Source organism: Manis pentadactyla, chromosome 12 (assembly GCF_030020395.1).
Source record: "Manis pentadactyla isolate mManPen7 chromosome 12, mManPen7.hap1, whole genome shotgun sequence".
In the NCBI taxonomy this organism is placed as follows: Eukaryota; Metazoa; Chordata; class Mammalia; order Pholidota; family Manidae; genus Manis; species Manis pentadactyla.
This window is the reverse complement of record NC_080030.1, coordinates 58,403,862-58,427,776: the sequence shown is the minus strand read 5'-3', so window position 1 is coordinate 58,427,776 and position 23,915 is coordinate 58,403,862. Positions and strand designations below refer to the sequence as shown.

General features: G+C 36.4%; 1 long non-coding RNA gene across 4 annotated transcripts in view; it reads left to right on the top strand.

Annotated features, from left to right (window-relative positions):
- Positions 1 to 23,915, top strand: part of LOC118921770 (uncharacterized) — a 121,737-nt gene that overhangs the window by 8,044 nt on the left and 89,778 nt on the right. For 2 of the 4 annotated variants that reach the window (XR_008992765.1, XR_008992763.1), the window contains exons 2-3: positions 14,083 to 14,135; positions 18,385 to 18,469. This is a non-coding gene — a long non-coding RNA (uncharacterized LOC118921770). Of the gene's footprint in view, positions 1 to 14,082; positions 14,136 to 18,384; positions 18,474 to 20,461; positions 23,757 to 23,915 lie in introns of those variants that run through there. The other 2 variants (XR_008992764.1, XR_008992762.1) reach the window with 2 other exon arrangements.

Here is a 23,915-nt window from a genome sequence, read left to right as displayed (position 1 = left end):
AAGAAAAGACTAGGCTTGGTTAATATATGTCTGCACTGAAAGCATTTCTGAAGGCACAGCGTGCTATAGGGAATACTACTTATAGCATTATAAACACTTGAAAGGTTTTTCTTGATTATGAAATGCTTTCACAGAGGTTGCCATTTGACTTTCTGAAGTTGTGTGCAGTAGGAGGAGTATCATTAGCCTCACTGCACAATGAGGAGACTAAGATAGAGGAAGGAGAAGTGACTCACTAAGGCAACAGCGAGTAAACATTAAAGCCAGGACCCAGGCCTCTGTTACTCTTCAGTGTTGACATCCTTAGGGGGCTTGGATGGAGTGGTAGGTGCACACAGGGAGCATTATTATTGAAATGCTTTCATAGGATACAATAGGACTATGCCTACCTTAAACCCATAATAGGTAAGACAATATAATACTGTTCTCATGCTAATGGATGAGAGACGTTCTAGGTTACAGGAGCCATGAATCCCTAAATCCTTCTGGGAAATGGTAAAAGACAACAGTTTTAGAAATTTGTGCTGACTTTAACAAAGAGGAAATAGATACCTACAGGTGGTTTGACAAGCTCAGGAAAATGTTTCCAGGAATGTGCAATCATGATTTGTTCAGATTAGAGGACACCCTGAATTGGAAAGGGTTTTGCAGATCCATAGTCTTTAAACTGTTTCACCAACAAGATAATCAAGCACTTAAGCATTTTCTGCATGAATGCTCTTAGTATCCACACCATTTTGGGAGACACTTCTTGAAAAGGGTGTCACATTTCTACATGTCTTGTAAGCAGAGGAATGACTGACATTATTCCATTCTATCATTTCAAGAATGTTTGTACAGTGAACAGCTTTGGAAAATGGAAATAGTGCCTCCCCCAGAGCAAAGGGCAGGCATGCTTACAGTCCATTACAAAAGATACAGATTCCCCAAGCCCAGGGTCCTTCTCCGATAATGCTTAGTGTATGTACAGAGATCACCGGACCCTCTTTGTGTTGCCCTGTGGGATTTAGTGTTCTGGGAACCAGTAGAAGAAAATACAGATATTCTGGTGAGAGTAAGAAAGTCAATTGTCCCTCACCCAGGTATGTCATGTCTTCTTCCAGAATCCATAAAATATGACAGGCTAAGTGTTAGCTTGCAAATAGCCTTCGCATTTCTGACAGGACACAAGGTACCTTTCTGCCCCTCTCCAACCATCTCTGTCTGTCCTGGTGAAAAAAATATTTATATAATAGAAGCACAGACCATTTAGAGTCCATGCATATGCAGTTTCCTGGGTTTAGTGTATTTCTAGCAGAATGATTCTGGCATTTCACAATGAAGGATTGTCTGTGGAAACCAGAAATGTAATTGGTGGAAAGCAGACAAAATATGACAGTACAAAGAATCTGGGGACTTTCAGATAATTCACTACTGCTTCTTCACTGCTGACTTCAGTCCCTTTAAGACCAGCTTTGAACAATCTAGGGTATTTACTGCTTTTACTTCTCATTTTATCAGCACATTTGGAAATTATCCTCATAGTTCCTCACTAGGCTGGATTTTTGTCCTTCACTCAATGCCAGACTTCAATTTCTGAGTGGACCTCCAGCTCATTTTTGGATGATAATTCTTTCCAAGGTATCCATGTACAATTGACCCTTGAACAACACAGGTTTGAACTGCATGGGTCCACTTATACACATATTTTAAAAAATAAATATACTGGAAAATCTCTTGGGAATTTGCAGCAATTTGAAAACCATTTTCTTTCCCATAGCTTGCCTTATTGTAAGAATATGTGATACATATAACATACAAAATATGTGTTAATTGATTGTTTATGTTATTGCTAAGGCCTGTGGTCAGCAATAGGCTATGAGTAGTTAAGTTTTCAGAGACTCAAACATTATATGCAGATTTTCGGCTGTGTAGGGGATTGGTGTTCCTAACCCTTCTGTTGTTCAATGGCCAACTAAACTATTTCTTGTTTTTTTTATTATGATGAACAACAACCCAGAAAAACCTTGTCTGATGAGATTTATGCTCATTTAAAACAGGGAACTTTTCTTTCACATTTCAGGTTAAGTAGGGTTCAGTCATGTTAGAAATTTCTCCAAGCTTGGGCTTTCCTCTAGTTCAAGGTTAAATGCAATTTTTTAAGACTTAATGTTGCACAATGACTTTGATGTTTACTGGGAGGAAGGCTGTACCTGACTCCTTTTTTAAATGCTGATTGTCATCAGGGTTTGGACCTTAGTTTGATGCCATTTACTTAGGCTTCACTTATTCTTCCAAAATTCTACCTGTTCCATTCCAGTAAGTAATGCAGTTGAATCTGGGAGCTAGTCAACCCACATACCATGCAAAAGCTTAATAAATACCTGTAGAATGATTGAATGAAGGTACCAGGTCTTTCATTTTAGTTTCTTACCAGAGTTCTGCTATCTAACTAGGACCTTTAATTTCCTTTGTAAATTTTTTCAATAGAAATACATGGAAAGAGGAATAATAATAATGCTACAAGTGACACAATGATATTAATCATAATACCAATATTGGCTGAGTGCTGACTATATACTAGATACTATGCCAGGTGCTTTATTGTCTCAATTAATCCTCACAAAACTACTATATTATTACCACAATTTTATAGATTAAAAAAATGGGCACAGAGAAATTTTGTAATTTTCCTGAAATCACTCAGCTGACAGAATTTCTAAGAGCCAAGGGTATATCTGCACATATTACATGGTTAAAGAAGAAAATAAAACTCTTACTTTTGGGTAAGACTGACTTCAGTTAGCCATAAAAATGTCTTTATCCCAGGTTATAGATGAGTTATCAAGAAATACACTTGCAATCTTAGAAGATCAGAACCAAGCCAGAAAAACCTGGCCTTTGTTAAAAGCAAGCTGTACTTCTACTTTACAGCTCTCCCTCTCATGTCAGTTGGGTGATTAGTTAATTTTTCTTTCATTTATTCTAAAAATAATTATTGCTACCTGATTGGTACAATAATACTGTCCCCCCAAAATTCTGGCCAAGTAAAGAGAAGTAATTCCCTTTGGGGGAAAGAGAGCTTCCATAGTAGATCTGCCTGAGGCCAGGAGTTCACCCCAGGGGAAGGGAGGAAGGCTGAGGAGCTGTGAAGGGTGCGATAAGACTGGGGACTCTCACTGACTGAGTCCCCGAGGGCAGGAACTATGTCTGTATTCCACTGCTGCGTCTTGGAGCGGAATATGCTGCCGGGCACACAGCAGTGGCTTCATGTTATGGTCCAGTTGAAGTGAAGCAACAGTTCTCTTGGATGTTCTTTTTTGCCTGAACCCTTCTCTTGGAATTTTACTTATTAAATTGTTGACTGGACTAACTGGATGTAATGGTTTATTATAAATGTTCAGGTATCAGATTAAACATGACTAAATTTCAGTTTCCACTCTTTGTCTTTCACCAGAAAATAACCTTGACATTTAGCAGATCTCATATGCTTTAGTACTGTGTTTTGGATCAGACTATTCCTTACTTTACTCTGGAGGAACAGAGAGCAATACCATGGGAAAACTGCTTCCATAGGACTAAAGTAAACTATGTACACACATATATGTAGTTTAATCATTGGTTGTGGTCTGCAGAGAAAGTTATATAAAATTGACATTTGCTGGTTTTGACCTTTAGTGATTAAATGTAATGGGTTATCCTTTTTTAAAAAGTTAAACAACTGAGATGCCTATAAAAGAATAAACATTTCTCCACAAACATGTCTGTGGTACACTCCAAGACGGACACTGAACTTCTAGCTGTAGTGAAAGACATTTGTATTTTCCCTTTGCCTTACCAGAATTCTTCTTAACTGGATGTCTTATATCACAAACTTGCTTTCCCCACTCTATTATGTGACTGTGTGCTGGATAACTTATTTCATATTATTTGAGGTCTTATGAGTATTATTAGAATGAAAGGAAACCATGAAAATTATGGGTTCTTGGTTCGCTATTTTAACAAATATTTCCTGAGTGCCAACAAAAACAATAATTGTTTCATGAGCGAAAAACAAAAAGACACAGTACTTGCCTCTTTGGAATTTATTCCAAGTTTATGGTTTGCATCGTTTATATCAAAGAGCCTTGTAAGTAAATGTAAAATTGTAGCTGTGATAGGTGGTAGGAAGGAAAGTGCATAATAGTATACATGAAAATATTAGGGGGGATTAATCAAGTCAGGTAAACCAGGGAGGGTTTCTGAGGAAGTGATGACTGAGCCGTGGTCAACGCCACTGTTAACGGGGGGCGGGCAGGAGACCAGCCCAAGGGATATGAAACAGCGCGGTTCAGTTCAGTTCACTGAACGTTTGTAGAACGCCTGCCATATGCCAGGCACTATGCTTAGATGCTGGAAAATTAAAAAAAAATGATTGAGACGTGCTCCTTGGCTCAGTAAATAGTTCACTATAAGGGTTTTATTGTCTTGTCATTTATAAATGAAGAGAAACGCTCTGTATGTATTTGTTTTGCTTTTATGTAGTTTGCATTTCCTTTGTGTCAGGTTTGCTTTAGGTAGGCGAGTCCTGCTTAGGAAATCAAAGTTTTTTTTTTGTCATGGCATCAAAGTTGAACAAATTAATATGCAGTCTGCTAGATTAAAGTCTAGTAATGCTGTTCTAGGCTGTACCATCAACTCAACGTGCTCCCGCAGAGGAGTTCCTGTGTGTTTCACAGCCCGCCAACAGCATGGCTTCAGGAAGGAAGCCTGACTGCCACCAAACAGGAGTCCCTTTATTCCTTTATCTCTCTTTCTTTTTTTAATCATTAACTAAAATTACTAGTTTATTAGGCCAGTGTAAAGACGAATGGTAAACATACTATGTGTGTACTTGATTAATCTGCTTTCATGTTAACTGTTACTTAGGTCTGGATTAGCAGTTCTCAGACACACAAGCCCCTGTGAAGTATGAAAGGTGTGAGCAGAGGGGAGAGGCAGGGACTGTGGCAAAGTGGAGATGGCCCAAACCACAGAAACAGAGCAAAACAAGTCAGCACACACCAGTGCCAAATTTTTGCCCCAGACTGTTGGGCAGGTCCTCATTCACTGTGTCCACCAAGAGCGCATTCTAGGCCTGTCATGCTTACTCCTCACGAAGGTCTAGGCCCTCTCATCATCTCTCTGCCTCTGGTCCTGACGTAGCTCCCTATTCTAGAATGTATGACTCTTGCCCTGCTTGGCTTCCTACCCGGATCTTGGCGAACATGCACTGGGGCTAGTTCTGAGCAGCGCATCCTCTGCCCTTCTGTGACCTGGGTAGTCGCTGCACCACCAAGTGTGAAAGGTCTACAACACTGCCCTGATCCCCAGGCTGCTTGGCCTGCTCCTTTTCCTCGGATTAACACACCTTCCCCAAAGGAAGATGGGGAGGCCGTGTCTCAGTTCTGCTGCCTCTTTTTATTCTTTCTTTACTTTTCACTCTTCTTTGCAGAGACTCACAAACTTCCTTCAGAGATCAGTGTCAATATATTATATTATTAAGGCTTTTATGCTGGCTGCAAATCTTAAACACATGTTTTCTTTTTCTCCTGTGTTTTATTATTATACATTTTTTGTACTTCATCTTTGGGGATTGATTTATTAGAGGGCAAGTAATACTTCCAGGTTATAGAAGAGATCAGTTTGATACTGTATCACTTAATGGCCCATCCAACATAACACCTTGCTGTTTATCATGGAGCAATCAAATAGAAGAAGTAACAGCTCCCCAAATTTGCTTTCTTAACTGACTATGCACAATTAATATTGTATAGATCCTATAAGCATATAACTAAGTGGTTTAATATTAGTGATTTGAGTTAACCAGTTAAGAAGTTTTAGTTTTAAAGACTCTAAGAAGTTAAGTTAGGGACAGCACTATTAAGTGGACTTTTGGAAAATGCAAAATTTATCTCTATATTCACAATCCATAAGACTTTTGAGCCTTTGCTTTTGAAAATTCAACCTGTGTTCTGTTTTTAACGATTCCACACTCTTCCTGTTAAGAGTTATTATCAAGCAACCCTGTCGATGGAAGCTGTGATTTTCTAAAATTTCCAAAGGAATGTGGCAAATAACATTATCAGACTGTCTAGCAGGTTGTTTGTGCTATCTCATTCCCAGATTATTCTGTAAAAAGGAATTTACGTATCATTTTGCTCACTGAATAACTGTTTCTGCTTGCTTTTTTTTTTCTGGAAATACTATTAACAATATACTCCAATAATGATCTAGCCCATGATGTTCTTGTTTTGGAGCAAGTTGCTAGTGACTCATAGCACTTTGGGTGTCCAAGCTATGGTTAACTGGTGGTTAAGTTGGGAAATTTTGTTCTCATGAACTCTCTCTCTCTTAGCCCAGAACACCTCTCCACTCAATTTTTTTCCCTCCGATTAGTCACACTTATAGTCTCTGGTGTTTTCAGACCAAAAGTAGAAGCAATGACATGCCATAATAAGTATTGTTCCTATTGCACTTCCAGCTTAGCTAAAAACAGGAAATACAGGCCATTTTGTGGAAAAGCCCACTTTTGTGATTTTTCCAAACCAAGTGGTTTGGATCAATTTTGGTTGAGTGTCTGAACTTTTGGCTTCTTACAGTAAACTTTCTAATTTCAGAATTTGAGCACCATTTCTACTTATAAGATGGTGCCTTCCATATTTAGGTTATGCTTGACATATGAATCAGTTTAGTTTTAAACCATTTTTGTTTATTAGGATATACTTTAGCTAAAAAATGTATGTAAGAAAATTGTATGACTCATAAGATTTAAATCATAATAATGGAAAGAACCATAATTTTCATAATATCAAAACTTTTCTTATGGGACAGTTTATTTAAAGTTATTATATTTTAAATAATGTTATAAGGCTTCACTCATTAAGTGAATATTTGCTGCAGAAACTTACTATACAAAATAAATCCAGAAGCAAAATTTCTGGGCTAGGTAAAATAGTATGATGATTCTTTTGGTAAGGAATACCAGAACCTACCAGAGAATAAATCTAAGGCATTTTGCATTCTAATAATTGACTAAGTGACTTTAAGTAGTCCTATGAGGTAGAAGGAGTTTAGAGGTTGATCCTCATGTAGACTATATCTTTTTAAATATCTGTAAAGTAAAAACCTAATTGGATATATAGTGAAAAAAGCTGATGGGGTTACATTTATGTAATTCCAGGCAGATAGGGTGGCATTGGGCAATTGATTGTGTGTTTCTCCGACGTCAGTGAGGGACCAAATCTTTCTTGGTCTCTTCCATATTTTGTGCCTGTGTAGATTGGCAATAAAGAATCAAATGTATTGTGTTGTTTCATTGGTTCTCTTCTGATTTAGCCCTCTAATGTGACCCTAAAAACCATTTATAATGTGTTTAAGTATGTTGAGTGGTGACATGAAGTATGGTTCCAGATTAAGTCATTAAATATATTTGTTTCACTGTCTTTGTAAGATACGGTTTGCCTTTTTTTTCACCTTTGATTTTGTGTTAGCAGCAGGTCGTCTCAAGGAAGGAAGGTGAAAAACACAGTGTCCAGGAATATGAAGTGCAGAGAGAAGAGAGGCATGCTCAGAGGAATCAGATCGCTTTGGCTTTAACCCTTACTGAGAAAGGAATGTAACTCAATATTTGAAGTTCTGAAGTGACTGAATAGTTCCTTTTTTCTATGTCTTCTTGCTTCCATTTAGCTGGAATGCACTGGACAGGATTAGAAATGACTGTTTCATTTTTTTATGGTTTAGACTAAAAGAAAAGTGCCAAAGTTCTTAAAAGTAATCTTCCTTTATGAGATTCCAAGCCTTTGTGCAGACTCAGAAAGTGGAGACAGCATCAAGGATTTTTTTTAAGAGTTTATCAAACTGTATATATTCTACTGAACTTTTAAAATTTTGCTCATGGCCAGTCGACAACACAGCCTTCCATTCCAGATCAACCCCTGCACCCCTAAACCTTTTTCCAAGGCAAGAAAAACAAAGTAAAAGATAGTTAATACCTCTTAAAATGCTGCATAAGCCAAAATTTTTTCTATTGTCTGTATCACATGATATCTATTTTCCTCCTTAATTCTTGGAATACTATCACTCACAATTCAAGATCTTACATTTCAGATTTATAAGCTCTAGCTCAATAATACTGGATGAGTTAGAAAGTCCTAATAGTGTATTTATAAAGAGAATGTTGACAGAGCTTGGATTCTTAAGGTGCTGGTGGGTACCATGATTATAATAATGGTTTCCTTTAAAACTCTTCCATTTAATGTTCCAAACAGTGGAATTTGTAGTTATTCCTTTGGTCCAGAGATCAAAAATATGAAAAATTTTATATTTCTAAGGTTGGGCAGCTTTTGTGTTTCCACAGGTTCTGTGGGAAAGCAATCCACCCTTTCTCAATTTTATTAAAAACTACCATTTTGGCTCCAATATGTGCCATTATAGGCACTTTCATCATGTCTCGTATCTCCTTTTAGGAAGTAAGAGTCTGTCCATTGCTTTTTGCCCTCCTTTTCTTCTTTTTTCTTATTAGCTTTCAAAGACTACATACTGTAAATGAAATGAGGTTTAAAAAAATAAAGACAGAGTAACAATGGTTAAAAGGGTAAATCTGAGAGAGAATTTTCACGGTCAAATCTTTGCTCTACCATCTAGTAGCTTTGTGATTCAGGCAAGTTTTGTAACTCAAAGCCTTAGTTCTCGCAATTGTAAAATGTAAAAATCTGTAAAATACTAACAGTATCTGCCTTGTAGGGCTTTTGTAAGGATTAAATAAGGTAACAAATGTAAAGTGACTGGATCATGGTAAATTTCCAACAATTGGTGCCATCATCCGATGTTTTATTTATTTCTAACAGATAATTTGGAAATATTTTCTAGCATTACTATATTACCAAGATAATTTTATTTTGTAAACAGCATGTTTTAGGGTTTCTATTTTAGAATAAATTGAATTCAACCTGATTCACTCATTCGATAACTATTGAGTACCTACTGTGTGCTAGTTGACTAATCCAACTCCTTCCCTCAAGGAACTCAGAGTATAGTTGATGTATTTGTGTGTTGGGAATTATGCAGCTGTTAGAAGAAAAGGCACTGTAAAGGCTGAGGTGAGTGGGCACCTTTTGTTCTTATATTTTAGAATCTGATGTTAGAATGCAACATACCATCTTTACCTGTTATTAATGTGGACTTCAAAGTTTAAGTCGCAGGGAAAAAATTCACCACAATTTAAATAACCCAGAACCTCCAAAGACTTAATACAGAAAGATAATGTCCCATGTTAATAACTGTCATATTCTTTAGAAAGTAATTTTGTTCACAAAGAATCTCCACTCTTCTCCACCACATCTGCCAATGAAAAGCTATAATTCAAATATCTACATTTTGAGAGAGCCTTTTTGAATTGCTTTTAAAAACAATGACAGTTTTTTTGAAATGGTGAAGAACAATATGTTTTAGGACTTGCTGCCACTTAGGTAATTTTTTTCTCAAGAAAAATTGAGCCTTTGAAAGAACGACTTTGTTAGCTGAATATTTAACTAACCACTTTTGCTATTGACCTTAAGTAACTTACAAGGAAAGCAAATAAAAGAAGTCAGGGGTGAACTATAACCAAGAATAAAGAATTAAAATCTTAGTCAGATGTATCTAAGAGTAGAAATTCAAGAGAAGGGGAAAAAGAATACAAATTGCAAGTAATAAATGTACAGTAAATAGTTGTTACTGCGCCACTTCAAATTTTGCTTTTAATTTCTGGGGACAGATTTAAATCGAACAGCCCTAATTCCTGAGAATGATTGTGATTCTGAAATATTTTTAATTGAATAATGCAGCAAATGATTTTGGAGTACCTATTAAGTTAGTCATTACCCTATACACATCAACCATTTATATTACAACATCTCTATTGTTACTTTTCAACTGTCTTTCATATTGTTTATCAATATAACAGCAAATATTTTTGTCATCTATTATATTCAAGGCAGTGAGGGTGAGAAGTGGCTTGGGCTTTTTCTATTTCAACATAAATTATGATGCTGCTGTAGGGCTTTTTCTGTTTTGTTTTTGCAGCTTTTATCAGATTAAAGAAGTTCCTCTATATTCCTAATTTGTTGTGTTTTTTTCTACCATGAATCAATGTTGAATTTTATCAAATGATTTTTTTTTCTGGATCTTTTGAGATGACTATATGAGCTTTCTCTCTCTCTCTCTTTTCTTTTTTCTGTAAGTTTGTTGAATTTTAATAGTTAAGTCACCTGTGCATTTCTGGAGGGAGCCCATCTGGGTTGTGACATCTATTCTTTTTATACACAACTGGATTTCATTTATTCTTATCTTGTGTATGATTTTTACATCTGTGTTCATAGGAGAGATTGGCTTGTTCTTACTGTATTTCTTAGAAAATTCTTGTCAGATTTTGATATCAGTGTGCTGTCCTCATACAATGAGTTTGGAAGTATTTCCTGATTTTTTTTTCCTCTGGAAGACATGTAAAAGTGGTATTGTTTGTTCCTTAAAGGTTTTGTGGGAATCATGATAAAACCCAGGACTGGTTCTTCTCCTGAGAAAGAAATTGCAAATTTAATTTCTTTCATAGATACAATACTCTTCAGATTTGTATTTTTTTCTTGTATGATTTTTTTCCCTAGCTTCCTCCCTCCCTCCTTTCTTTCCTGTTTTCCTTCCTTCTTTCCTCCCTCCCTTTATTCTCTTTGCTGTTTAGAAAATACATTTTTCACATATACATACCTATAAGAAATAAATGGTATCTGTTATTCTGTGGCTTGCTTTCTCATTTGGTAATATATCTTGAAGTTTGTTTTATTGTTGTATATAGTGATAGAGCTTCCAAACTTTTTAATGGCTATGCAGTATTCCATGGTATGATATTACCATATTTTATTTAATGGATGTCATGTTGAGGAATAGATTGTTTCCAAATTTCGACTGTATAAACAATAATGTAAGAAACATTATTGCTCATCTGTGTGAATGTATACATAAAAGTGTTTCTGTTTAATTTTACTTTTTTATTCTTTAATAATAACTAGATCCAGCAAAAATAATGGGGAACAAATTACTGCTCATTTTATTCTTGACATTCTAATGAAGCAACCTTAGAATTATCTTTTATTCAGAATGATACTTTTTTGCATTACATTAGCACCTTGGTATATATAATTTATCAATTCTGCCTTCCCTACCTGTTACTGCTCAGGTTTGATTTAGTGTAATACCCTTTAATTGATTTATACTTGATTTACATAAGTTTTTCAATAGAGGAATATCTACATAGGGAGAACATGTCTGTTCTGTTAAAAACTGTATCTTTTATGCTTAGTATAGAGTCTGGAACATAGAATGATCAAAAAAATGAATGATTCCTGGAAAGACACAATAAGATATAATGATTTCAAAACCGTAACTATGAGCTGAGGGACATTCATTCATTTATTTAGTGAATGGTTTTTGGGAATTATGGTAACCAGTGGAGTGTTAAGTGTTTAAGATGCAAGACCAGGCCTACATCTCACAGACTAGAAGGAACAGATGCATAACAGGACACTTACAACACAATGTCTTAAGTGTTGTCATGACACTGAGAGGTATAGAAGAATGAGCAAGGAAACTGCCTTGGAGAGATGTGGAAGGCAGGTGGAGGAGAGGATGCTTGAAATGGTTCTTAAAAGATGACTTTCCCATGGAGAGAATAAGGGGAATAGCACATACAGAACTTTGGAAGTGTGTCATATACTGGGAAAAGGTGAGCTGTTCAGGGTCATTTGAAATCTAGAAAGCACTGGTGGTGGTTGGTAGTCGTGATATAAGAAGACATGGTTGAGGGATGAGCTGAGATGGTAGAACAGGCTTGAGGAAGATTGGGAAAGCTGCTGGGTTCTGTAAGAAGAGGTCTGGGCTTGGAGTCAGTCAAGACTCACTACTGGTTTTAAAATAGCAGATGTATGAGAAAACGTGGTAAAACAATGGCTTAAACTCAGGTTTGTTTTTTCATCAAGAAATAAGAAGGCAAGCAGTTGCTAGTTTGGGTTCAATGTCTCAAAGTTATCAGGGGCAAAGTCTCTGTCTGAGATTCTGTTCCTATTTTCCTCATGGTTGGGTGGTGGCTGCTACAGCTCAAGCCCCCATGTTCAGGTCCCAGGTTGATAACAAAAGGAAACATCCCTGAGCAGTTAGTGGAAACTTTATCAAAGAATGCAAAACTTCCTCTAAGATTTAAGTCTCTGTCTCTTTGGCCAGAACTGTGTTTCTTGGCACTCACCTGAATGCAAGGAAGGCTGAAAAATGCTCTCTGGGCATGTTTATGTTCCAAAAATAATAAAGGTTCTATGAGGAGGGGAGAAAGAAGAATGGATTGGGTAGACAACTAGCTGTGTTTACTATGGGTGTGACTTTAGATATGATTCTTAGGAAAATACCTGTGTGCAATATTTTATAAAATAAAAAAGGTGATTTGGGCTGGGTGGCATGACACCAAAAACATGAAGGTGATATTAATGATGATTTGTGGTTCAGTAGTATCACCAGATGTGTTTTAAGATTTTTATTTACTACTGAGTAAAGTTACAAAGACATGATTAATATATATTTAATAACCATCTAGGAACTGTATCTTGATAGTGTTCATTCCTTTCATTTTAGTCATTCATTCATTCATCAAATGTTTATTGAACAGCTGTGTGTCAGGCCCTCTGCTGGGTGCTATGGGTAGAGAAGTGAAAAGATAGGCCAGTGCCTGTTAGCACAGATCACAGAGTCTAGTTGCAGAGATGGGCAATAAACCAGACAGGGAGTAAACCAATCAACAAGATTATTACAGATTATACTATGGGATGCTAGGAAAGAAACAGACTGATGTGATGGGCCAGGTGCTCTTTCAGGTAAGGTGGCTAGGCCAGAAAAAGACTTTCTACAGAGGCAGCCTGTGAGTTGAAGAATGAGAATGAGCCGGGCTTGAAAAAACTGGAGTGTATGTGTTGGTGTGAGGTGAGAGAAATGGGTGCGAAGCCCCAGTGGCAGGAAAGGGCAGAAATGGGGGCTTGAGGCTGACATGTGCACATGGGGGAGCAGGGTGATATCTTATGGAGAGGGAAGCAGGAAGCTTTTCATTCAGGGCCCCTCTGACCATTGGGCAGGAGCTAGCGGAAGGCCTTAAGCCAGGAAGATGATGGTCTCATTTATGTTTTCAAATGACCCTCTGACTGCCATCTGAGAAGGACTGGGGAGAGGCAAGAGAGGATGCAGAGAGCCCATTAGGAGGCTAATGCTTTGGTCCAGGAGAGAGAAGATGGTTTGGATGAGAAAGGTGTCAGAGAAAATGGAGTACCACTAGAGATAATACAGGGGGGCTAGAACTGACAGCTAGGACTTGCTGAGGGGTTACATATGGAAATTAGGAAAAGGTTGCTTTCTAAGTAGTTTCATGCTCCCTGTAAACTCTAACATAACTGGAGTACTTCCAACTTTTCTCAATCTTCATACATTAAGTAGTTAATAGCTACTGGGATAACTGTTTTTTTTTTTAATTTAAAAAAAGTTACAACAGGAAAGGATTTTTAACAGAACAATAATTCCAGTTTAGTGTTTGCCCTTGAAGATCTTGTATGTGTCCTTCATCCTAAGGGAAACACCTGCCTTTCTGGTTTCCCAGTTCACAAAAACAAGTGTCCAGAAAAAGGAGATGTAATAATCTCTCTCTCTCTGTCTTTTTTTTTTTAGTAATAAGACAAATTAAAAGATAATCGCAACAGCTCCCTCTAGGCTTTCCTTATTATTCACATATGCATTTCTGTAGAATTTTATAACGTGAAGAAAGCATGTGATTTTTATGTAACTTTATTGGAAATAAACCTAATATATACCAGTGAGTGCCTCAGTTTAATGTGCACATAAATCATGGGGGTCTTGTGGAAATGAAGATGCTGACTGCATGAGGGTAGGTGGGCCCATGATTTTACATTTCTGCCAAGCTGCCATCTGGTCCACACATGACACTTGAATAGGAAGGATTTCAACTTTACTCCACATAGGCATTTTTTCCTGCTCTTAATCACTAATATTCTTATTTTTTAGTGTTCCAGTATCATCAGATTGGAGAAACTGACCCATTAGGCCTTACAAGCTTGGTAAGTAGAAGAAACAACATTTTTTTCCCCTCTGGAAATCTTTTCTAGGTTTACAATTCACTTTCTGTCCTTGGTCTAAGAAATCCTGGCATATTGATTATTGTCTGGTATGTTCTTAACCCTATTGACTAAGAATCTAATTACATCTTAAATTGTGACTATTTCCCTAAATATTCCCAGCTGCTTTTAAGATGAGCTCCGTAACATTACTAGAAAAAAGGCTCTGTAGCCTTTTCGGGAAACCTACAGTACGACTCCAAATAGCGTTTTTTTTCAACATGCAATGTTTAGAAGAACACAGTAATTTAGGGTATCTTTTCAAGTTAACAGTAATCTTACATGGTTTTCTTAGGAAAGCATGTCTTTCAAAATGGCACACATTTTGAAAAGAAAAATCACATGATCAGTTTAGACAACATAGTGAGGAAATAAAGGGTTTAACTCAGAAATCTCATCTGGGAATAATTGATTTTAATATTTTCTGTTTCAATAACAATATATAGTTGGTCTATCAAACTAGTTGCAAACCAAAGGGGAGAGCCCATTTAAATAATAAGCTTAGTTACTAAGTTTCAAGTCCCAGGATATTCATACGTAAAATTGAGGTCAAAATTATTTCATCAAAAATGTGTTTTATACAAATTACTAGTTTATGACTACTCAGAATATCATTTTTAGCACAAATAAACTTTTCAAAATTCTTATTATGCCAAAAAACATACCAATTCTAAAAGACATCTGATTACTTAATTGGTTAAATATCATTCTAGTTGGGATTTAAAAAAAATAAACTTGCCAAGTAGTATTTACTCAGCTGAAAATATAGCAGCAAAATATCCTTTCTGCTGTTAGGCTATTATTCATCTTTTCCCATACTCTCTCCACTTTATACCTCTTCTACGCTTTAGTATGTTAATCTTTACATACAAAAGATTATATGTCAATATGAATAATTTATTAAGCATATTTGAAAAGGAATACCTGTGTCCTATCACCTGAAGAATTAGAACAATACCAGTATCTTCTTATTCTATACTTATCTATCTCCTGTTTCCTCCTCAGAGGTAATCTGTATACCAAAGTTTTCATTAATCATGCTCTTAAAAAAAATAGTTTTACCAAATAGCCATATGAGTTTCCCATGTTTAATACTTTTTCTGATATTTAAGACTTTTTTCGGAGGGAAGCTCCAGTCAGCACTGTACTCAGGGTTACTGTAGGGACTATGGAAAGAGGGTAAAAATCCCAGAAAGGAGAGAGATACTGAGGGAGAGCCCTAAGTTCTGCATGTTGACTCTGTCCAAATATCTGGTTGGCCTCCGAGGCATTCATGTGTGGTACGGAGGAGTCACCTCAGATGGAAAGGATTAAACAGAGTTCAGCTGCTGACCACCATGGGGCAAACTGAGTTTGGAGGTTAAGTTTGCCAAGGTATCTTACTGCTAAAACAAATAAAGCATCAGTACTCTTCAGAAAAATGTAACATATTCTCTGCAAGATTCAGATGGCAAAACAAATGACCAAATATATGAAGAAAACAGGGAAGTGACACCCAAACTAAAGAGAAAAGGTAATCAATGAGACTTACTCTAAGAAACTGGAATTAGTAGACAAGATTTTAAAGCAAGTGTTATCACTATATAATAATGCAAAGTATAGTATGATCACAATAAGTCAGTAGAAGGAATTTCAATGGAGAAATAGAAACTCTAAAAATGAATCAAATGGGAATTTTAGAACTGAAAAATACAATAGATGAAAAAAAAATGCTGGAAGGGCTTAAGAGCAGATTGCAAATGGCAAGAGCCAATAAACTTGAAGACAGATAATAGCAATTATTCAATCTAAGAAGGAAAGAGAAAAAAATTTTAAATAAAAATGAACAGAGACTGACACTTGTAGGACAGTATTAGAAAGTCTGACATGTTTTTAAATGGAGTCTGAAAAGGAGGTAGAGAGAAAACAATGTAGACAAAAGCTTTGAGGAAATAATCGCCTAAGAGTTTCCAAATTTGATGTATTTGGTATTGTTACTAAATCCTGTCAGTTCTAGTGCCAGAAATCTCTGTAAATCCACCCTCTCTTTTCCAGCCTCTTACTGTCTTTTGTTTGCACTATTGCAACAATCTCCTACCTTGTCACTAGAGACCTGATTCTCCCAGTTTAGTCTATTGTCCACATTGTCACTAGGGTTATCTATCTAAAATCCATCTTTTTCAAAATCAAAACTGATAATTACGTTATAAAAAGATATATCCTAAACTTCTTAGTAGGGCCTTCACAATACAACCCAATCTTCTCTCCTGCTGAGGACCCCTAATACACCCTCCATACAATATGCTTGTCACTCTGAGCTTCTCATCATTCCCTAACAAATCCTTTTCTACCTGCATGCCCTTCACAGTGCAGCCTTAGTGCCCTTAACTCTCTTTCCCTGTCCTGTCTGCTGTGAAGTCCTCCTCAGTCAATCAAAGCCAGTGATCCCTCTTCTGTGTCTCCATGAGGCATGGTAAATAAACATTGCTGTTATTGCACCCAGTCTGGGAGAAAGAGACTGTACCATATGCTCCTCTAGTGTAGGGACTGTTCCTCTTTGTATCTTAAAAACTGACTTAGTGCCTGACACAAAGTGAGTGCCAAGTAAGTGTATGTTGAATAAATAGAATATCTGGTAGAAGTTGTATTATATGTATCCATATGTATTAGGTTGGAACTATAGAAAACTTCTGAATTTATTTGATGATTTCTGAGTACAAAAGTAGCAATTTCCAATGGTTCAATACACATACACACTTATATCTGCTCATATATATTAAGGCAGTTGGAGTTTTATACTCCACCTCTATCTATTAGCATAAATCAGGAAATGATATTAAGTTATATCAAGATATCATCTGACCCAACCTATTGCCTTCAGGCATGTAACATATTTTTATAGTATAGAAGGCACTCAAATAAATTTTTTGCCCAAGGTTTACAGAGCTATTAAGTGGTGGAGCAAGCTGATAAACATTAAAGATACAGTTTTTAAAAAGTACATACAAAGTCATTTCATTAATATATAAAATTTTTACTAAATATCTGCTGTCTTTTCAAATAGTGACAATAAGTGACCCGCACCCACCTTCTTCTTTTATAATTTAAGTATTTACTCAAAATGGTATGTGGATATTTTCAAACACACATGAAAGCTGAAAGAATTGTGCAGAGAAAGCACATATACTAATTTTAATGAATAAAAACTATGAAAAATTAGTATGTCCATATTGTCTGTAGACCCTTGAACTAGAAGGTGTGGCAATGTATTTTAAGACACAGACTAGCAAGTAAAGGAAAAATACAAAAATAAAACTAAAATCACATTAATGCTTTACAGCTGCATACTAATGCTGGGCTGTTGCAGATTGGGTTCATTTGTAATACTTTTAATTAGTTCCTTTAATTAACTTGGAACTTTGTGTACACTCATATGAATATAGATTTTATTGCATTTTTTTTGAAACTTTGGGTTTGAACTTAAACTATGAGCAAGACTTTAGCTACATATATTCTAAAAATTAGTGCTTATCATTGGATGTGGTGCCTTGGTTTTGTGTGGAATACAGATCAGGTCAACTCTGTGCCTGTCCATTTTTGAAGTTAACAATTTTCCAGCTCAATAATTCTGAGACTGATTCATATTATTTAATGACAAGGTCCATAACTGCAGAATGACTCATTGTTTCTTCCTTTCCATTTCCATATAAGGATAGCTCTTTTGGCCTATAATCATTTCCCAAATATTTATTGAACTGCTATAGAATGAGTACCATACTGGGGATATAGAAGTGAATTGGGTAGATAGAGGTCCAATAGTCATGGAGTTCAGCATTTAGTAAGGCAAGCAGACTTGAAGTAAGTCATTCTTGCAGATTACTAAACAAAAAGTTTATTACAATGTATTTACTTTAGCTAATAAAGAATTTATTACAAGTGTGATAAATCCCATCAACTGTCATTAGTCATCAACTAGGCCAGTGTAAATGGAGGCACATCCTAAGAATAGAGTCTGTAACTGCAGAATTCTCACCTTTATGTCTCACATGTTGCAATTCTGACTGAGTCTGAGGTGGCAGCTAAAAAGCAGCAGTAAAACCATAGTGGCTTTTTTTTTTAGTTAGAGAAAAATGTAAAGCGATTGCTGCCCTTTTTTAGATTTTGTGTTAAAAGAATAAAGGAGAAATCTGCCAACATTTTCATTTCTGCACAGGTCTGTAATGATCCTAACACTCCCTCCTGCTGCATTCATTTTGGTTATCTCAGGACAAATAGCTTACCCACATTCCCCCTTGCAGGTAAGCATCATAAGGTGTGCAGGGTCCTGGTGTATGTATACCCACACAAGCTTCTGAGAACTGTTTGACTGAGTCTGAGCTATGACAGGTGGCTTGCAAGTGAACCTGAGGAGATTGAGGTAAACAGGGCTGTAAAACAGGGTGGGGTTGTCCTAAAGCTTTCATCACTTAAGCTGGATCATCACTTCTAAACATGGCATCCTTCTTTCTGAGCTGGGACTCTTGGAAAATTTGTAGTGGGGAGGTCAGGAATATTGGGGGTTTGGAGGCTGTTTTTTCCAGGCCCTGGTGGAGCTTTCTGTTCCCACCTCCTGGAATCTTGAACACTCATGGCTCTGTATGACTTTAGTTAGAACATTAGTGCCCAACCTCAGATGTATATATATCTGTGTGTACATATGTATATGTGTATATGCATATGCACACATACACCCATATATATGCATGCATGTGTATAGACTGTATATGTATATTTTACTCCCCAGTTTAAATACTTTCACTGGCTCCCAATTCCTTGGTGAATAACATCTAAAATAAGCTCTCAGTCTGGCATTCAAGATTAGCCACTCTATCTCTTGACAACTCCCTTTCGGTATTCTGTAATCTGGCTGACCTCTTTTATTGAACTACTTCCTATCTTTTAAAACCCAGATCAAATATTAACTCCCACAAGAAGGCAGCCTTTCCTCATGCCCACACCCGCTATTGAGTGATCATAATACTTTGTTTTTACCTCTCTTATCACAACATACATTGTATTGTGTTATTTTGTACATTTCTCTGACCCTTTTTGCCTGGCAGGAAGAAAGCTTGTTGTTATTAAAAGTGAAATTAATAGCACAGTATATTGGTGAAAACCAAAGGTAGAGAAATTTTGGGATGTTTTCATATGTAGAAGGGTCTTCATTGGCACTGTTGTCATTACAGTAGCTAACACTCATTGACGGCTTATTCTGTGCCAGGCAATGAGCTCAGCATGCTACATAAATTATTTTAAGCTCTTTCCGCTAATGCATGCTGATTTTCTTGTTTACCTTTGTGTCCAGCATAGTACGTGGCATGGTTGTAGATAATAAGTGTCTACTGAAAGGTGAATCTACAAGGCCAATATATGTAGAACATGAGATTTCTAAGCCTTTGTAACTCCGGGGATAGGAAATCCTGTGGCAAAATACCTCTAAAATCAAAATAAGTCAAAGATTGACATACGCTCCTTTACCACTCCAAGAACTTAGTGCAAACTAGAGGGAAATCCCTGAACTTTGAGATTATTCCATTATGACAGGATGGCCCTTATTTCCTTTCTACACTCTCTTGAGTCTCTCATGAATTCTTATTATAGTAGATATTAGAGAAAATAAATAAAACATAATTTATCATCAAGTGCTTCTATGACTATAGTTACTGAATGTTAGATATGTAGCCTTGAACTTGTTTTCAAGTGTGGCAGGGTTTGAATGCTTCTGTATGGTCCAGTGCCTTAGGCAGATAGGGGATTTCAGTTTTGGGAATTAGGATTACAAATGTAAGGAAACATGACAGGCAATTAAAATGTTTAATCACCCAAACTCTAGAAATTAGGGCAGATTGACCATCTCAATAGCAGAAATGACCCCAAACTGATTACCAAAAAATAACTACCATCACTTTTGTTGCAAAGTTTGTTTTAGAGATTCAGTAGCATCCACTGAACTTTTCCCCTGACTGTCTTAACACATCTTTTTCGTATTTTAGAGTCTAGCCAGGATTGGAAACAGAGGTGTGAAAGCATTATGAGAGTGGCTGTTTTTGCAGTACTTTTGGCTAGAAATAAAATAAGCAGGAAATTCTAAAATGTCTTGAGAAAGTTTGTCCTCAAGAAAATTCTAGATTGAACTTTTTTAAAATATAGGATTCAGATATTTAGGTTAATATTCTAATAAGAATCATAGTCATGTGGATGATAACAGTAGTTGAAACTATTCTTTTATTGTCTGTATGGTTACTTTTTAGGGTTTTCAGTATTCTTTGATATGTTCCTCCTGTGGAACTGCAGACACCTTATCAGGCAGAAGAGTTTGGTCGTTGTACTTCCATTTTATACATGAGAAGACTGAACACAACATCATAGCCAAAGTTATTTTGTTACTTTGTGTAGGCAGTACCTTTTACTTCATAGACACTCATACAATACTTTTAAATTTCTCTATCTATTGTAAATCAAGGTTATTTTGAAACACAGAAGTGCTGAGGTCTGTTCCCAGTACCATTTGTGAGTAAAAATGCAACTCCTCATTTTATGAATAATCTTAAAAAAAGATATATTAAATGCTTAACTATGCATGTTGCTGCACTGCGCTCAGTCTGTACTTTTCTAGAATCAAGACATTCAGTAAGTTGTTCTACTGTTTCTGACTTTATAACAAATTATAATTTAATGTTGATTTGAAGGTACAGAAGCAATCAGACAAATCCAGATTTCTAGAAAAATGATTAGTTTTGATTAAAATGAAAAAGGATTTGGATTCCAACATGTATAGGGGTGCTATGGATACCTATAGCTGGGGGAAAATAAATGCAAACAAAATTGAATACATTATTATTCACTGTTTAACTGAATAGAACTTATTAGCTTAAAACCTGGTTTTGTAAGGGCTCTCTCATGTTTTTAATGTGCTAATTTCAAAGATATTATTACTAAGTGCTTGTGATAATAGTGTTTGAATCGATCTGACAGTGCTCTCTAACTATTTGAATATCATCCTTTATGAATGTACACATATACCATATACTGTTTACTTCTTATTTACTTATTCTTAAAGCTCATCTACACAAAACCCACATGAAAATACAGGTATTTATGTGAATGTTTAATCTATATTGTAGTAAACAGGGGTATGTTTCAGAACATCTGGATGATTGTTGTTATGCTTGCTGAATGAAGCCCAATGTGGAAAGTTGAATATATAAATACAGAGGATGTAGTTCAAAACCACCTAACTCAAGCAATAATGTCCCTACTCTTCAGCTATAGCAATACATAAAGGTTATATTTATGTACACTTTAAGGGTTGATAAGGAAATGATTAAATCCAACATAATAACCCTGATAGAGAGGTATAATTAAATAGAATATCCAGTTTTCACCATCTGTATGCATAAATTTATGAGGAATAGATTTCAACTTAATAGAAGGAAAAACCTTCAGAGGAAAATAACTGGGAAGTTTGATTGGATGGTCTCAAGAGGCAACAGATTTCTCAAGAGGCATCAGTGGAGATGACCAAACAGATGTTATAGTGGGGGTTCCTAGTTACCTGGGGGTTCCCCATGGTTCCCTGCTAATAGACGATATTCACTTGAAGAGAAGAATCTCAGAATATTATGTCTGGAAAGAGCTTCAGAAATCATCTGGTTCTGCCTGTTCACTTTTCAGAGGAGGAAACTAAGCCCCAGGGAACCCAAATGTGTCATCCAACGTCAAATAGCTAATATGTTTCAGGGAGATTTTTGACAGGGGTCTATTCTTTTGATTTTATTTAGAGCCAAATGATTGGGGACTGTTTTCTCCAAGAAATGTTTGCTTGTGTAGAGTAGAGAAAACTGACATCTACTGAACACAGAAAGGCTTTTATCTCAGGGTAATGATCTGACAGGTGTAACTCACAAAGAACTGGTTTTGTACATGAATAATTAAGATAAGTCATTTTAAACTTCTCTTCCTTTTTATAAATGCATGTACTTCTGTGGCAGTGGGAATGTGTCATAGGCTTTATAATGTAAGGATTTCTAAGAAAGAGCAGAAGGGAAGGTCAGGATTAGGTTGCAAATGGGAGATAAGTACTAAGAGTTCTAAATTCATTTCCCTTCGTTATCAACCATTCCTTGTGGGATATGAGGTAAGATAAGGAAGGCAGAACTAGTTTAAAAGCACTAGAAGAGCCCGTCAGGCTGATAAAAACAAAGTATTCCCAAAACAAAATATTCCCTTGCTGACTGCTGACTGATCATTAGCCACAGCTTGGAGCCTTCTGGGTGCCCTACCCCCCACAGCACACTCACCACCCCGGCTGCTCCACTGCTTCCACATACACACAGACTTCCTGACATTGAAGCAGCTGAAGAGTTAACATCTTCTCTTTGTTGACTGGATACTGAAAATTAATTTCTAGCCACAATGATGTGACTTTTCAACAAACTTATTTCAGGTTAGCAAAGGCGATCTCCAGGATATGTTGTTTCGGTGAGTCAGTGAGTCCAGTTATTTGGTAATGACTGTAAAGTCGAGGGAAAAATATTTCTTCACTTATGAAGGCCTTTTGTTAAGTCTTTAAAGCATCTCATGTATTCAAAAATATTTGCAGAACATTCTTTAGATGACTTCGTGACCAGGTTGTACAGATAATGGAGGCATTTTTTGTTTTGTTTTGTTTTTTAATTTTCTGGTTGGTGGAAAGGATAAAAGATTTTTCTCTTAGGACCTTGGCTCTTACATATATGAGGCACTGAAATAATAAAACAACTATCATCTGTGAGTGCTTACTGTATGCCAAGCGCTGTGCTGTGTCCTTTAGACATATCATCTCATTTAATTCTTGTAATAACTGTGAGATATGCTTTGATTATCCCTTTTACAGCTTAGGAGACTAGAGATTCAGAGCAGTGAAGTTACTTAAATAAATAACATTATCAGCTCATAAGCGGTAAAACAAGGATACAAACCTCAGTCTATTTAGTGCCACTGGGGGTTGTAAGGAATCAGAAGCTGGACTCCAGCCCTGTCTCTCAAGAACATCTGGGCCTGGGCTCCTTCACAGGCTATAGCTTAACTTAGGCCCTTTCTAAGCCCTGGTGCAGGATGTAGGCCAGTTCCCAGGATCATCAGTCTTGTTCCAGAGACTCCAGGGCTAAAGTATAGTTCAACAGCCATGGAGCTAGACAATACCTGTCTAGAAACATCAGAGCTGGACAATACCTGTATGATGTGGGGAAGCCTCTACAACTGAGACTATTTTGTTAATAGCCAGATATCTTGCTGACAGCAGAATATCTTGTTAATGCCTTCATTTGTTAATAGCTGGTCCTACCTCACCTCTTTGTGAGCCCTTTTCTGTTCCCACCCTTTCATCATTCGTTTTTGTCTCATCTCTCTTCTCCTACTTCCCAGTGTAATTCTAAATCACCTTTCTTGATCACCATAGGAACATACATTACAACATAAAAAACACTAAATTATGGAGGGGTTTGAAAATTAACTTCAAGTGTAGGAGCAAATTCCATTTTTCTTCTTTCTTGCTCCCCAGGATTATCTCAGTGCTTTAGATGTAACAAACATTCAGAAACATTCAAAAAATATGTGTGAATGGATGACCACTTTTAGATTCATTACTGTTGGAAATAAAAGGGGCACACAATGAAGCTTAAATTTGACTTAGAAAAATGAAGAAAGGTTCTTATTCACTAAATA